Genomic DNA, 13716 nt, shown 5'->3' with positions numbered 1-13716 from the left:
GCTTATATGTGTATTTGGATTTTAGATCCTTTACCTTATTAAGTACTAAAAAAAAGTAAGAAGTAAAATATATTTATAGCCTTCAAAAGAACAAGTGTATAACGCATATAACACGTGAAAAAAATAAAAGCATAATGCAATCAAGTGGATATTGTAATACTAATAAAGTTGGTAAAACAGAAGTAAATTATTGCAATTGAAAAAAATATTGACAAGAAATATATACTCGACTCATTATAATGGCTAAAATTAAAAAGACTAACAACACCAAGTGTTGGTGATGATGATGTATAATTGGAACTCTTGTGCATCGCTGGTGGAAATGCAAAATAGTTCATCCACTCTGGAAAAAATTTTAATATTCTTTTTATAAAATTCAACATATGTGTACCACATGACTCAGCAATCCCACCCCTAGATATTTACCCAAGATAAATTAAAACTTAGGCTCACACATACAAAAAGTATGTAAATGTTTCTAGCATCTTTATTCATAATCACCCAAATTGGAAAGAACAGAAAAGATCATCAAATGGTAAATGGATAAACAAATTGTGGAGTATCGAGACAGTAGAATACTACTCAGCAATAACACAGAAAAATCTACTAATGATGCAACAACATGAATGAAATTTAAAAGCATTACACTTAATGAAAGAAGCTAGACACAAAAGAACACTCTGTGATTTCATTGATACCAAATTCTTAAAAAGGCAAAACTATAGCAAAAAGAAGAAGATCAGAGGTTGCTGGGGATCAGGGGGTGAGTGTAGGAAATTGACTTCAAACGGGTAGCAGAGACATTTTTGCAATGATGAAAATGTTCAATATGGTGATTGTGATGCTAGTCACACAGTATATACATTTGTCAAAACTCATTGAAATATGCATTAAAACAGATAAGTTTCACTGTATGTAAATAATACCTCAATAAAGCTGATTTTAAAAAGGAATGCAAAAGAAAAATAGACATTTTATGTGTAAATTTCTAATCTGCATTTGCCTTAAAAAGAGGATAACTGATGAAACATTTAAAGGAAAACCAACGTGAGGTTGTAACAAATCTCATAACCATTAATAAATCAAATCAATAAGCCCATATGATATTATGGATGAATAGCTAAAGACTAACTTGGCTCTATAACAGAGACACTGTTACTAAGAGTTACAAAAAATGGGTCATAGTGCTGTGTGGTAGAAAATGCTATTTCACCTTGGATCCAGCTCAGGATTGAATACTCTTACTATTTCTCTACCACAGGTGCCAAATTATAAACTTCATCATGGTAGGATGGAAAAATAACATTGATGGAGGCAGAGAAAACAGATACAGGAGAAAACACTCAAGTTAAAGACAGAAAAAGAGAAATAACTACAGAGCCACGGAAGATAAATCATTATTTGGATTAATGGCCTTTATTTTGTGGAGTTTATTGAAAGAAGCACATATGTGTGGAAATCTATTAAAAAGAAAAGTTATCTGCAATTTATTTTAATTAAACAAAATGAAAAGAGTGAACATGAAAAAGTATGTGGAAAAAATCACAGTAAAAATTGTTAAATAAGAAGTAACTTCTTAGCACAAACCAGCAAGGAACAAGAGTGATGTGGAACATGTAGCCTGACTGATTAAACTGATTAAAGATATAACAGCTTTACAACATTTATTCTTTTTCTTTGGCTATCTTACACAAATGTATAATCAAATGCATGTAGTCCTCATTTAAGCATGCATGTTCAACTATTCTCAAGCAATTCTTTTGTCACCAAATGTAAATTACTAGACTGTATAGACCAAATTATGGTGAAGAGTAGGAAAATCTTTTCAAAAAGTCTAAACTTTAAAAAGCAATAATATGGATCAAACGAGTCACAGAAGTTGAGGAATATGAAAAAATCTGATCTGGTCAGGAAGATTTTAGAATAAAAAAATAAAAAATAAATATACATACACGGGTATATGCACCTGTCAGCTCCTGTATGTGTATCATGTCCTCTCTCCTTGAGTTATCAACATTTGTAACAAAGTTCCAAAACAGTATGAGTCAAATGTGCAGAGCCACTACTTCTGTATCTGTCCCATGTCACTTAGTTTTTAATATCTTATTATTTATAAAATGACTTGTTAAATAGATTATTAGTACATTAGACTGAGAGTCTATAAGACCTTAGCTCTCGCTGAATGACATCAATGTTGTTCTTATGAAGTTCAAAATACCAATTTGGTAAAATATCAACACTATAAAAGATGATTAGCTACTAGAATGGAAAAGACGCATGGATTCAAAGGAATACAATTGCAGGAGCTGATAATGAAAAGTTGGACTAGAAAATGCATCTATACAATACAAAAGAAAACACTTAGCTCATTTCTACTCCTACCAAATAGGAAATGTTGAACCAATGAAGGGAAATCCTTAAACACAAGTATTTGCAAGAAAATAAAGTCTAAGATCATCCGTTCTATGAAGACATGGGAAATGCTTTCATCATTCCAAAGGTGTGCAAGACACAACACCTTACTCTTAGTTAAACAGGTAAAGTACACAATTAAATTATTTATTAGAATAAAGCCAGTTCCATCCAGATTAAGAGACAATAACTCAATTTTAATGATACGGGTTTAATACATAGATTTTTCTGTGAACTGAAGGAACTGTAGACCTTTGCTAACATGAACAAAATACTGAACCAAACACCTCAGTCCTGGGTAGATATACAATCCAAATATGACTGAAAAGTAGATGTAGACTTTAGAGAATTTAAGTTCTACCCAATGAAGAAAATTAATGATGATCACATAAAGAAACAGGTTCGAGCGCGGTCAAACAGCTAATGTCAAGAAACCGTTACTTAATTTTCAAAAGAATGATCATCAGCAGAACAGAACATTGTACTTCCAAAGGGGGGAAAAAAAACTGATGGCAGGCCCATCAAAGGCACTTTCTATCCCAAACGATGCATCCGGGAAGAACTGCGGACAACATTAGAACAGGTCATTTCATCAACCCCCCAGGCAAGTACATGATGTTGCCAGGCTGGGAATTAGGTGGAAAATTATGTGGATCCAAACCAAAGCGTTTCTCATCTAGTCCATTTTGGATCTGATGACTCATGGCTCCTTCCGATTTTTTCTCCATCTCTGTCACTTCTACATCTAGGGTTCCTCCAAGCAAAGTGTGTCCCAAACCCAATGTACACACCGCAGGATAAGCATCTGTTTTCTTTCCTTTACCAAGAGCAGCAATACTCATTCCCTTCTCTCTCACATTTTCAAAGTAGATGCTCTCCATATAATGCACCATTCATTTTTACAGTATTGTCCAAAGGATTGACGGTATTGTTTCATAATAACATCCACCTTTCTCCCTGGTTCTTACAGAAATTAGAGGGGGAAATAATAGGAAGAAACTACAAAATGCTTAGCTCCTGGAACACTGCGAATTTAATTCGTACACCTCTGCATCCCCAACTTCTTCTACTCACATACATTTGTTCTACCTCCACACTCATCAATCTTGCAAATGCAACAGCGGGCACACTCGGCCTTCTTCTAAAAGCAACAAGGAGACTGCCCTGTTTCAAAATTATTCTGTACTGTTCTGTGGCCACAGTAGCACTTTTCACAGTTGGGATTATTCTCCACATTGTTGTATCCAGTCAAAGCCACTCAAGAATTCCTATGGTCCCAGCAGCACTAAAAATACATAACAGCCTCCTTACAATAATGGCTGTGAATCACAGCATTCCTCGGCTGACATAAGTAGTTAAAATCGTGGGGGGAAAAAAAAAAGTTAAATAAAACTTTTTAAAAAGTTCAAGTAAAAAAAAAAATGAAAAGGGGGTTGAAAAGGACTCCCCTACCGTCTAACAATATTAAAGTCTGTCTCAAATTTACAAACGTCCTCAGCAACATCAAATACCGCAGCTTCAAACACACGCGCCAGCTTCAAGCCCGACAGCTTCAAATGCCGCAGCTTCAAACACGCGCGGCAGCTTCAAACGCGCCAGCTTCAAACAGCCTTGGGGCAGCCATCTTGCACACGCTCCAAGGAGCACAACCTCAGGGCCCTGAGGCGGCCGCCCCATCCCAGAGGCCACACAGAGGCTTTGTTGGGGGAAAAATGGGAAGAAGAAAAAAAAGAGGAAGAAGAGGAAATATAATTTGCAGACGTTAAATTAGCCCATAGAGGGAGCTCACAGAGCCCCATAATTTCACAGTAATTGGAATCTCCTGTAATTTAAAATGTAGCCCCATCATTTGTCAGAGAGAGCCTCCAGGGGTCAAAGAGTGCATGTCTTACTTCATACCGATCTCTGCATGCCTATAAAATGCAATTCCATTTAGACCCCCCTTGACCGTGTGTTTTGTTATCGCAACAAAAAGATGATGATTCTTGGATGCATGTTCTCCAAAACCAGCCCAGGAATTAAAGTGACTCGTCTATGTGTGCTGTTAGGGTGAATCCAACTGAATAAAGACCATAATAAGAATAAAGTTCCAACAATTAGAATTGTCATGGCAATAACCTAAATGTCCCCCATTCACGGTGCTCAGTTTAGAAAGCTACGTGCTCTCTTTCAACCTTGACTAGAGATACTCTTGTGGCTATCCATTTCTCTCGCTGTCTAGAATCCTTAAACCAGCCATGCTGCAATGTGCCTTCAGACAAAAGGATAAAACCGGAAAACGAAAGGATATAATGGCAGTGAGCCTTTTCAATAAAACATGAGAGAAACAAAATTCCAAAATTCTGTGGAAAGAAATATTGAGGAGAAAGTACACTCAAAAATAAAGCATCTAAATGTGCAGCTGAGAGTGGAAATATATTACCTGCTCTTGTGAAACAAATTTTGAAAGGAATCAAGTTTACATTATGTAACCCTTATTTAGAAACTTCACACTGATGTAAAACTGAACAGGTTTCTGAAAACATTTAACCTTTGAAGTGAAGTTATTTCTATCAGAGTAAACACAAACCAAGAATGTAAAGAAAGCTCAAAATGTAGAACTTAATCAAGAATGTAACATATGTGGATTTTATCCTATTTGGGATAATCTATTAGCTGTTAAGAAAAACACACCTACTTCATTTAAATTAGAAGGCTTGTATGTTATTACTGCTTGTCCGTAATGTATTTGTAGGTTTGGGGTATTACGATTACATTTCCTGCACCCTGTTGCTTAAAAGTATATCATTTATGAAATTTGAGGATTTAAGCGACGCCTTAATATTACCGATATTACATCAATAACTGTAAAAGGCAAATTATATATAGGCAAGGAATCATTTGCCTGAAGATGTGTGATGGAGCTCAATTTCAAATTCTAATAATCACATCTAGCCAAGATTCCATGTTAAGAATAGAAAGTATCTGAATTTTTTCTGAATTTGCCCAAATACTCTGAAATCTTTTCACTGCTTTATGTATTTCCCATCATAGAAATGCCTCACTTTTCTCATATGTCTGATTTCCATCTCTCATTTCAGACTCCACCAGAAAAACTAAAAAACCTTGTAGGTGTGATTCTTCAATAGCAAAGCCATATAAACTCAGGTTTTCCTCAGAGCAACATAAACTTGGGAATGCTCACCCTGGTTTGGCTAGCTTTTGGGCTGCCAGGAATTCCACAATGAACACGATGGGTAGGGGGAAACTCAAATGATAATGCTTAAGGTTTAGGATCTTGAAAAGTAATGGCATATACTTTCCATGGAACTACAAAGCCTTGTCAACTACACTTCTGTTAAGTTCATGAAGGCTGGTAGATAACTTTGTCACCTATAAGAATCTATGTTCAAGTAATTAAGGCTATGCATTATAGAAAGTAATAATTGATGAATTATCTTAAAGTTACCAATGATCATGAGCAGAAGCAAAGGAAGTAATGCTTGCTTGTTGTTACAAAAGATAGCTGGACAGTTTCTGTCACTTGGAAATGAGAAAGCAATCAAGGGTCTTCTTCCAATGAGAAAAAAAAAACAAGGAAGAAAAAGTGTATGTAACCTCTTCATGTCTAACTTCTCATGTTAGAAAAATCACACTCCACTATAAGCCCGAATATCACCGGACACATATTCTAAAACTAAACACGTTGTGTGGGAAACAGGATAAATGAGCATATTAAATTATAGTAGTTCTCCTTCTTACTCACCTGTAACACTGATAAGGGATACAATTACATTGTAAAGATGAAAAGAAGCAGCACCGAGGTTTCACTCTGAACTCTGAGCAAGCTTGACATCTAATGGTAGAAGGCACACATCCAGTACGTAGCTGCTGACTTTTTATCCCAATAGAATAAATAAAATATTTCTGCTGTTTCTATAAATCAGCATAGAAAGTTAAAAATAAAACTATTATTACCTGGAATGCTTATAGCCTTACATGATTTTCTACATTTTTCTCTTAACTGAATGTTAATGAGGAATTGTTTTTGATGGCTTAATTTCCTTGTGTAAAATCTTTTTCAAACAATGACTGTCCCTATTACCTACAGAATTTCTCAACCCAAGTTAATTGAGACCCCTACAGTCTCCTAGGATCATATATATGATTATTATTACACAAAAGTACCTTATGTACAGATAAACAGAATATTAGGCTGAGTGAATCTGATCCATAAAACTTTTTTTTTCATGAATCTTTGTGGTTCTTGTTATTATTTTAACCTAAGTTCAAAAACATTCATGTTATTTGAGAATTCCAGCTTCTCAAGTGTATATGCAAGACACATACTCGCAGAAAGACCAAGAACTTTGTGATACAGGCTCCTACAAGCCATCTGGTCTGATGTCTAATCAGCTTTTTGATCATCCAATTTCTAGAACAGAGAAACTAAAGGTCAAAATTTTTACTATGAAACAGAAAATAAATCCAAAAATAGACTTAGTTATCTGTAAATCTGACCTAAGAAGAGCACATCTTTCTCTAAAGTAAAAATTCAATGAATGATGATGTATGGAAGTTGATATAAAGCCATGGTGAGCTACTGTGAAATGTTTGACAGCATTCTACAGCAAAATTTGTCCTCCCTGAAATACATTTAGCTGGAATAGCAGACAGATTTTCTACGTTGTTTATATTTGCAGACTTATTTGTAGGCAAATAATAGTGGGAGAATATGCTCAAAGTTTTGTGGGATAAACTATTAAAATCCATTTATTTGGAGAGGTTTCCTTACTCTACCACAAGAGAATCCTGAGAGAAGTTTGTGTAGAATTCATTAATTGGATTATAACAGAAAGTTCTGTTTTACATAATTTCTAAGGTAAAGAACCCTGAGTATACTTGTGGCAAAAGTAAGAGGAAACTATACACTTCAGACCAAAAGTAGGGGCAAACATGTTTAATAACAAATGGAATGCTTTAAATGGTAGGTGGTACCGTGTATGAATTAATAGACCATTTTTTTTCTTCAAAATATTATGAATCCTAACCTTTTAAATCTAACATGGCCAAATAATTGATCATCCAAAAGTATACCTTTTGAGTGCATTCAGAGGCTCTAATAATAATTACTATAGGCCAGGGCAGACCAGGCTGTATGGCCGCCCAACTTATACCAGGACAATTTGAAATAGTTGCTCTCTAAGAGGAGGAGTGGCCAACACTGGACATATCTGAGAAATTAGTTATTTGGAGGCCACTCTGCAAAAGAAGACCTGGAGCCAAATTAATAAGCATAAATTATAACAGATTCTGAAGGTAATAGTTTGCGGATCTGAGCTTCTTCAGATCTATAGGAGCTGCTAGGCTCCTTGTGTATCTAAACATCTTTCAACATCTATCCTTTCCACTGTAACAAAGTACAAAAGATAAATGAAAAGTCAAATATCAGGCATAGTATGTGATTTTATAACTTTTTACCTATAAAGCAAGAAAAGACTATATACTTCTTTTGTGTGTCTAACTTATCAATGAGACATTTTATACACACATATATTTTTTTAGAATTTATATTTTATTTATATTAATTTCTATGTTATGTATTTAACATATGTGTATTTATCACTTTTTAAGTTCTTATTTTAATTCCAGTTAGTTAATGTACAGTGTTACATTAGTCATACATACATACATATATATATGTAATATATATACATATATATATGTATATATGTATATATATTTAAAGCCAAGTGATGGGAATGTATTTTAAGTTACTCATGAGTTGAAACATGTTTTTTTTTTTGGCTTAACCATTTCAGAACATCTGTGAAATGCAAGTACAAAATGGAAATGGCTTAACAAACTATGCAGTAAGATAGCTACAATTTTGTTTTCCCTTTGTCAAGGGAAAATAAAATAAATTTTCCATCAGTCACAATGAGAGCTAGAGGGACTGATTATTCAAAATACAGTAGCACCTACATTTCTCCAAATATTCCCCAAGACATAGCATTTGTGCTGAGTATTCAATAATTTTCTCAAGCTGTACACCTGAAAAATATATGTCTCAAGTCTGGTGTTCATAATCTGGTAGACAACCACATGTGTTCACAGCCCATATCTTTGAAACAATTATTCTCTTGGGTATGCAAATGTACTGGGCTTGCAACATGTTTATTCAAAAGAGTAGAAAGAATGTTTCTTATGTGAGCATCTGCAGGTTTCCACTGGAAATCTGCATACAACAATACACTTCCCCATGAATTCATTTTTTGAAATGACAGTTATATATCTTTTTAAGGCTTTACCAAGAATTAACACAACTCAACTTGATAACAATTTTTCATCAAGAAAAGCACATGTAAGAAACAAAATTAAAGTATATACGTTAGGACCTATTACCTGGTTTATTGCTTGGATTTTTGCATGCCCTAATACCACAAAAATCCAAACATCTTGGTACTCCTAACCCACTAGCCTTTTCACTATACCCTAGCTATATGCTATCCCACTTCTGATCCTAGTTTTGGCCTCACAATCATTTCAGTGTTTTTCTGTTTTCATTACCAACCTTCTCACCTATCCCTGAGCATTGATAAATTTAAAACTGTTAAAAATACTTTTATTATTTTTTTATTTTTCATTTTAGATAGAGAAAGAGCATGAACAGGGGAGAGGTGCAGAGAGAGAGAGAGAGAGGGAATCCCAACAGAGAATCCCAGGAATCTCATGCTGAGTGTGGAGCCCGATGCTGGGCTCGATCCCACAACCCTTGGATCATAACCTGAACTGAAATCAAGAGTCGGACATTCAACTGACTGAGCCAACCAGTTGCCCCCTAAACTGTTAAAAATACTTAAAAAAATTTTTTTAAGTTTATTTGTTTTGAGAGACAGAGCGGACAAGGGACAGAGGGAGAGGGAGAGAGAGAATCTCAGGCAGGCTCCATGCTCTCAGTGTGGAGCCCAATGCAGGGCTCAAGCTCATGAGCTGTGAGATCATGACCTGAGCTGAAACCAAGAGTTGGACACTTAACCGACTAAGCCACCCTGGTGCCCCCAAAATACTTTCTACAAATTTTCAAAAAAGCCATTATGATAGTAAAATATACTAATGTACATTTATTGGAAATGGACATGTAAAGTATACAACAAAGAAGTAAATGCATGTAATATTCAAAAATGCAATATTAAATATTATAAACATATAAGCACTGAAGTTTGTTTGAATTGGTGTAATGGATATACAGATAATTAAAATGATATACACAAAGAGCATCATACCCAACAAAGAATAAAACAACCATCAGTTTCAAATATCTAGGAGACATTTATATATATTGTCTGTGTATTATTACCATGCCAAAAGAGTTTTAGCACATTTCCAAATGTACTTATCATAAGGCTATATTTTCTTTTCCCAATACATTAAAACAAAAATATATGGAACTTCTATTTCCAACAATAACTTCTTTTGTTTTGATCAAAACTCCAATGACAAAAATTAAAATACTAGATAAATATTTTAAAATTCCTTTAAAATCATTTAAGAGTTAACAAAGGGGTAACAAACTAAAGATACAAACCTAAGGGTGGGGAAGAAGGAATCATAGGGATATAAGTCGTACACATGAGCATCAAGCTGCTCTTCCCTTGAAGGTAAATGCCAAATTTGCAAAACCAGGGTGTGGGAAGAATGGGGAGAAAGTCAAGGCCAAGAAACTACCCATAGAAGGAGTCTGAGAGGAGACTCTTCCCAATATTGATTTGGGACACAATGGTTTTGCACCTATGTAAAAGTGATTCACAAGCAATGCTTTGTAGGTATGAAAGGAAAGCCTGAAAGTAAAGAAAGGAAAGCCTGAAAGTAAAGAAAGAAAAGGTGAAAGATGTGGGAAAAGATGTAGTGCCTGGTCAGCCTTCCAGTAGATTTGATGGCTAGAGATTCCTAAGAACTGCCAATTTTATGCTGGATTAAGAATGCCTTTCATTCACATTCACACCACATGCACTAGTTAGATGCAAATGTAAATCTTCCCTGGGTGGAATATGCCTTCATCCTGGCCTTAAAAAGTGTCCTTTTTCAAAGACAACTGTAGTACACAGGAAAAAATAACAAAACACAGAGGGAAATAGGGCTCCACATGATTTAGATTATCAGCCAGAAATGTAATTACTTCCCAAAACCAAACTCAGTCTTTCTCAATGAAACAGAAAATCATTGGGACTCCATAATATCATTCACAATGTCAAAAATACAATTAATAAATCACTAAATGTGTAAGGAAGCAAAAGAAAATGGCTAATAATAAAAAAAATTAGTTATAAGAAGCTTATCTGGAGATGATACAGATATTTAAGTTCACAGACAAGAACTTTAAAATAATTGTGAATAGAGGTGCCTGGGTGGCTCAGTCGGTTGAGCATCCGACTTTGGCTCAGGTCATGATCTCGCAGTTCGTGAGTTCAAGCCCCACATCGGGCTCTGTGTTGACAGCTCGGAGCCTGGAGCCTGCTTTGGATTCTGTGTCTCCCTCTCTCTCTGCTCCTCCCCTGCTCACACCCTGTCTCTCTCTCAAGAATAAATAAAGAAAAAAAATTTTAAATAATTGTGACTAATATGATAAATATAATTGAGAAAAAGATGGACAAAAATAGATGAAAATATAACATGTTTTAACAGAGAATAACAATTTGCAAAAAAACTAAAACTGCATCCTGGAACTTCAAAATACAACATCAGAAATTAAGAACTCACTGAATGAGTTTAACAGCAGACTATGCACAGCATAAGACAAGATAAGTAAACTAGAAGGCAGATCAGAAGAAAACATCTCAACTGAATACAGAAAGAAAAGAAGAAACCCTAACAGGAATGCAAGAGGGACTTGGGACTCTGTAAGAATGTACAGGCTTTGCTGTCCCAGGTGAACAGGAGAGAATGGGAAGGGCAAAATTTGAAGAAATAATGGTTAAAAATTAGAATTTCTTGATATGATGAAAGACATCAACCCACATATTCAAGAAGCTCTGTGAACAACAGTAGGATAAGTAAAAGGAAAACTATACCTAGGAATATTATAGTCAAGATGCTGAAAGCCAAAAAATAAAGAGAATCTCAAAAGCAGTTAGAGTGTGAAGTGAGGGGGAGTATTGTTATATATCGGATGACAATAAAAATAAGAGTCTATTTCTCCACATTGACCATAAAAAACAGAGGACAGTGAAATGGCATTGTTATAATTTTAGAAAAGTAAAATGCCAACCTAAAATTCTATACTCAAAAATATTTATTTAATTTTTTTTTTAATTTTTTTTTTTTTGAGAGACAGAGAGGGAGAGAGAGAGCAAGCACAGGGGAGAGGCAGAAAGAGGGAAACACAGAATCTGAAACAGGTTCTAGGCTCCAAGCTGTCAGCATGGAGCCCAACCCATGAACCACGAGATCATGACCTAAACCAAAGTCATATGCTTAACCAATTGAGCCACCCAGGTGCCCCAGCAAAAATATATTTTAAAAACAAAAAGGAAATAAAGACATGCCCAGAGAAATGTACTGTCAGTGCACTTATACTACAAGAAAAACAAAAGAAATTTCTTTAGGCTAAAAGAAAATTATCCCATAGGGAGAACAGATACAGAAGATTTGAAAAACATGATTAATAAAGTTGTTCTAATATACATACATAGAAAATTATCTCAAACAACTGCAGAATATGTAATTTTATTTATTTATTTATTTATTTATTTATTTATTTATTTAATGTTTTATTTATCTTTGAAAGAGAGAGAGACACAGAGCATGAGCAGGAGGGGCAGAGATAAAGGGAACAGATACAGAATCTGAAGCAGACTCTAGGCTCTGAGCTGTCAGCACAGAGCCCGATGAAGGGCTCGAACCCATAACATGTGAGATCATGACCTGAGCCAAAGATATTCAACTGACTGAGCCACCCAGGTGCCCCTAGAAGATGTAATTTTTTTTAAGTACATAAGGAACTGTTAACAACATTGAAAATAGGGGCGCCTGGGTGGCGCAGTCAGTTAAGCGTCCGACTTCAGCCAGGTCATGATCTCACGGTCCGTGAGTTCGAGCCCCACGTCGGGCTCTGGGCTGATGGCTGGAGCCTGTTTCTGATTCTGTGTCTCCCTCTCTCTCTGCCCCTCCCCCGTTCATGCTCTGTCTCTCTCTGTCCCAAAAATAAATAAACGTTGAAAAAAAAAAAAAAAAGAAAGAAAATATTCTGGACCATAACACTAAGTTTCAACACACTTCCAAAAATTGAAATTCTCAAGTATATAATCTTTCATGACCCTGGAATTAAGTGAAAATCCAGTGTATAAATGTTCAGAAATTAAGCAACATAATTCTAAATAACCAAAGGTCTTACAGACCTATGTCTATAAAACCTATAAAGCCATATCTACTAAAATTTAACTAGGAAGAAAGAGAACATTTTAGAAGTCATGTGATCTTTAGAAACATTAAGTCAGTAATTAAATACTTATCCACCAAAATAACTCTATGTCCAGATGTTTTTGCCTCATAGTTTAATTAACTATTTAGAAAGAGTAACACTAATACTACACAAATTATTTCAAGGAAAGGGAAAAATGTCTCAGATTCTCACAGTGGATTAAAAACACATATAGCATATATACATAAAATATATACATATAAAATATATATAAGTTATATACTATATATATTATATATATGACATGAGATAATTTTTAGGAAATGAAAAAGTTAAAGGTAACCATATAGCTGTGATTTAAGATGTAATAAGATATGCCTTTGAATACTAATTAAAATAAAGTCAGTATATCTATAATAATACCAAGGTAGATTTTTAGACATTAAACATTTATAGAGGTATGGTACATTTTACAATGAAAAAAAGTCAATTTACCAAGAATTTTTAACAATTTTAAATGTGTATCCAGCAAATAATATGGCTTCCAAACATATAAATCACAAATTGGTAGGTCTCAAATAAGAAACCAAAATCTGCAGTCATTGTAGGAGACTTTTCTCACACTTTTTGCAGTAGCTGATAGAAATATCAGGAAAAGAATCAGTAGGAATATATAATATTGGAACAACATGGTGATTTTCCAAACTAAATGGACATTTATTTTAAAAAGTACCAAAAGTACTAAATGATATGATGACCCATTCAGCTGATCTGAAAAGCTGTTTTATCAAGGTTTAAAGCTATACTTTAACCTCAGGGGAATTAAGCTAAAATCAATAACAAAAAGATAACTCAAAATCATCCCAAATGTTTGGAAACTAAGCAAAACTCTGCAAAATAATGGC

General features: G+C 34.6%; 1 long non-coding RNA gene across 1 annotated transcript in view; it reads left to right on the top strand.

The window, feature by feature from the left end:
* The window catches only part of LOC147582513 (uncharacterized), a 60054-nt gene extending 58391 nt beyond the window's left edge, over positions 1 to 1663 (top strand). Inside the window, exon 4 of the long non-coding RNA XR_015248739.1 lies at positions 1262 to 1663. This is a non-coding gene — a long non-coding RNA (uncharacterized LOC147582513). The remainder of the gene's footprint in view (positions 1 to 1261) is intronic.
* The last annotated feature ends 12053 nt before the right edge of the window (positions 1664 to 13716 follow it).

This window comes from Puma concolor, chromosome A3 (genome assembly GCF_028749965.1).
Source record: "Puma concolor isolate L17-30 chromosome A3, mPumCon1.1.hap2, whole genome shotgun sequence".
NCBI lineage: Eukaryota > Metazoa > Chordata > Mammalia > Carnivora > Felidae > Puma > Puma concolor.
The sequence above is the reverse complement of the archived record's forward strand: the minus strand, read 5'-3'. Positions and strand labels throughout refer to the sequence as shown.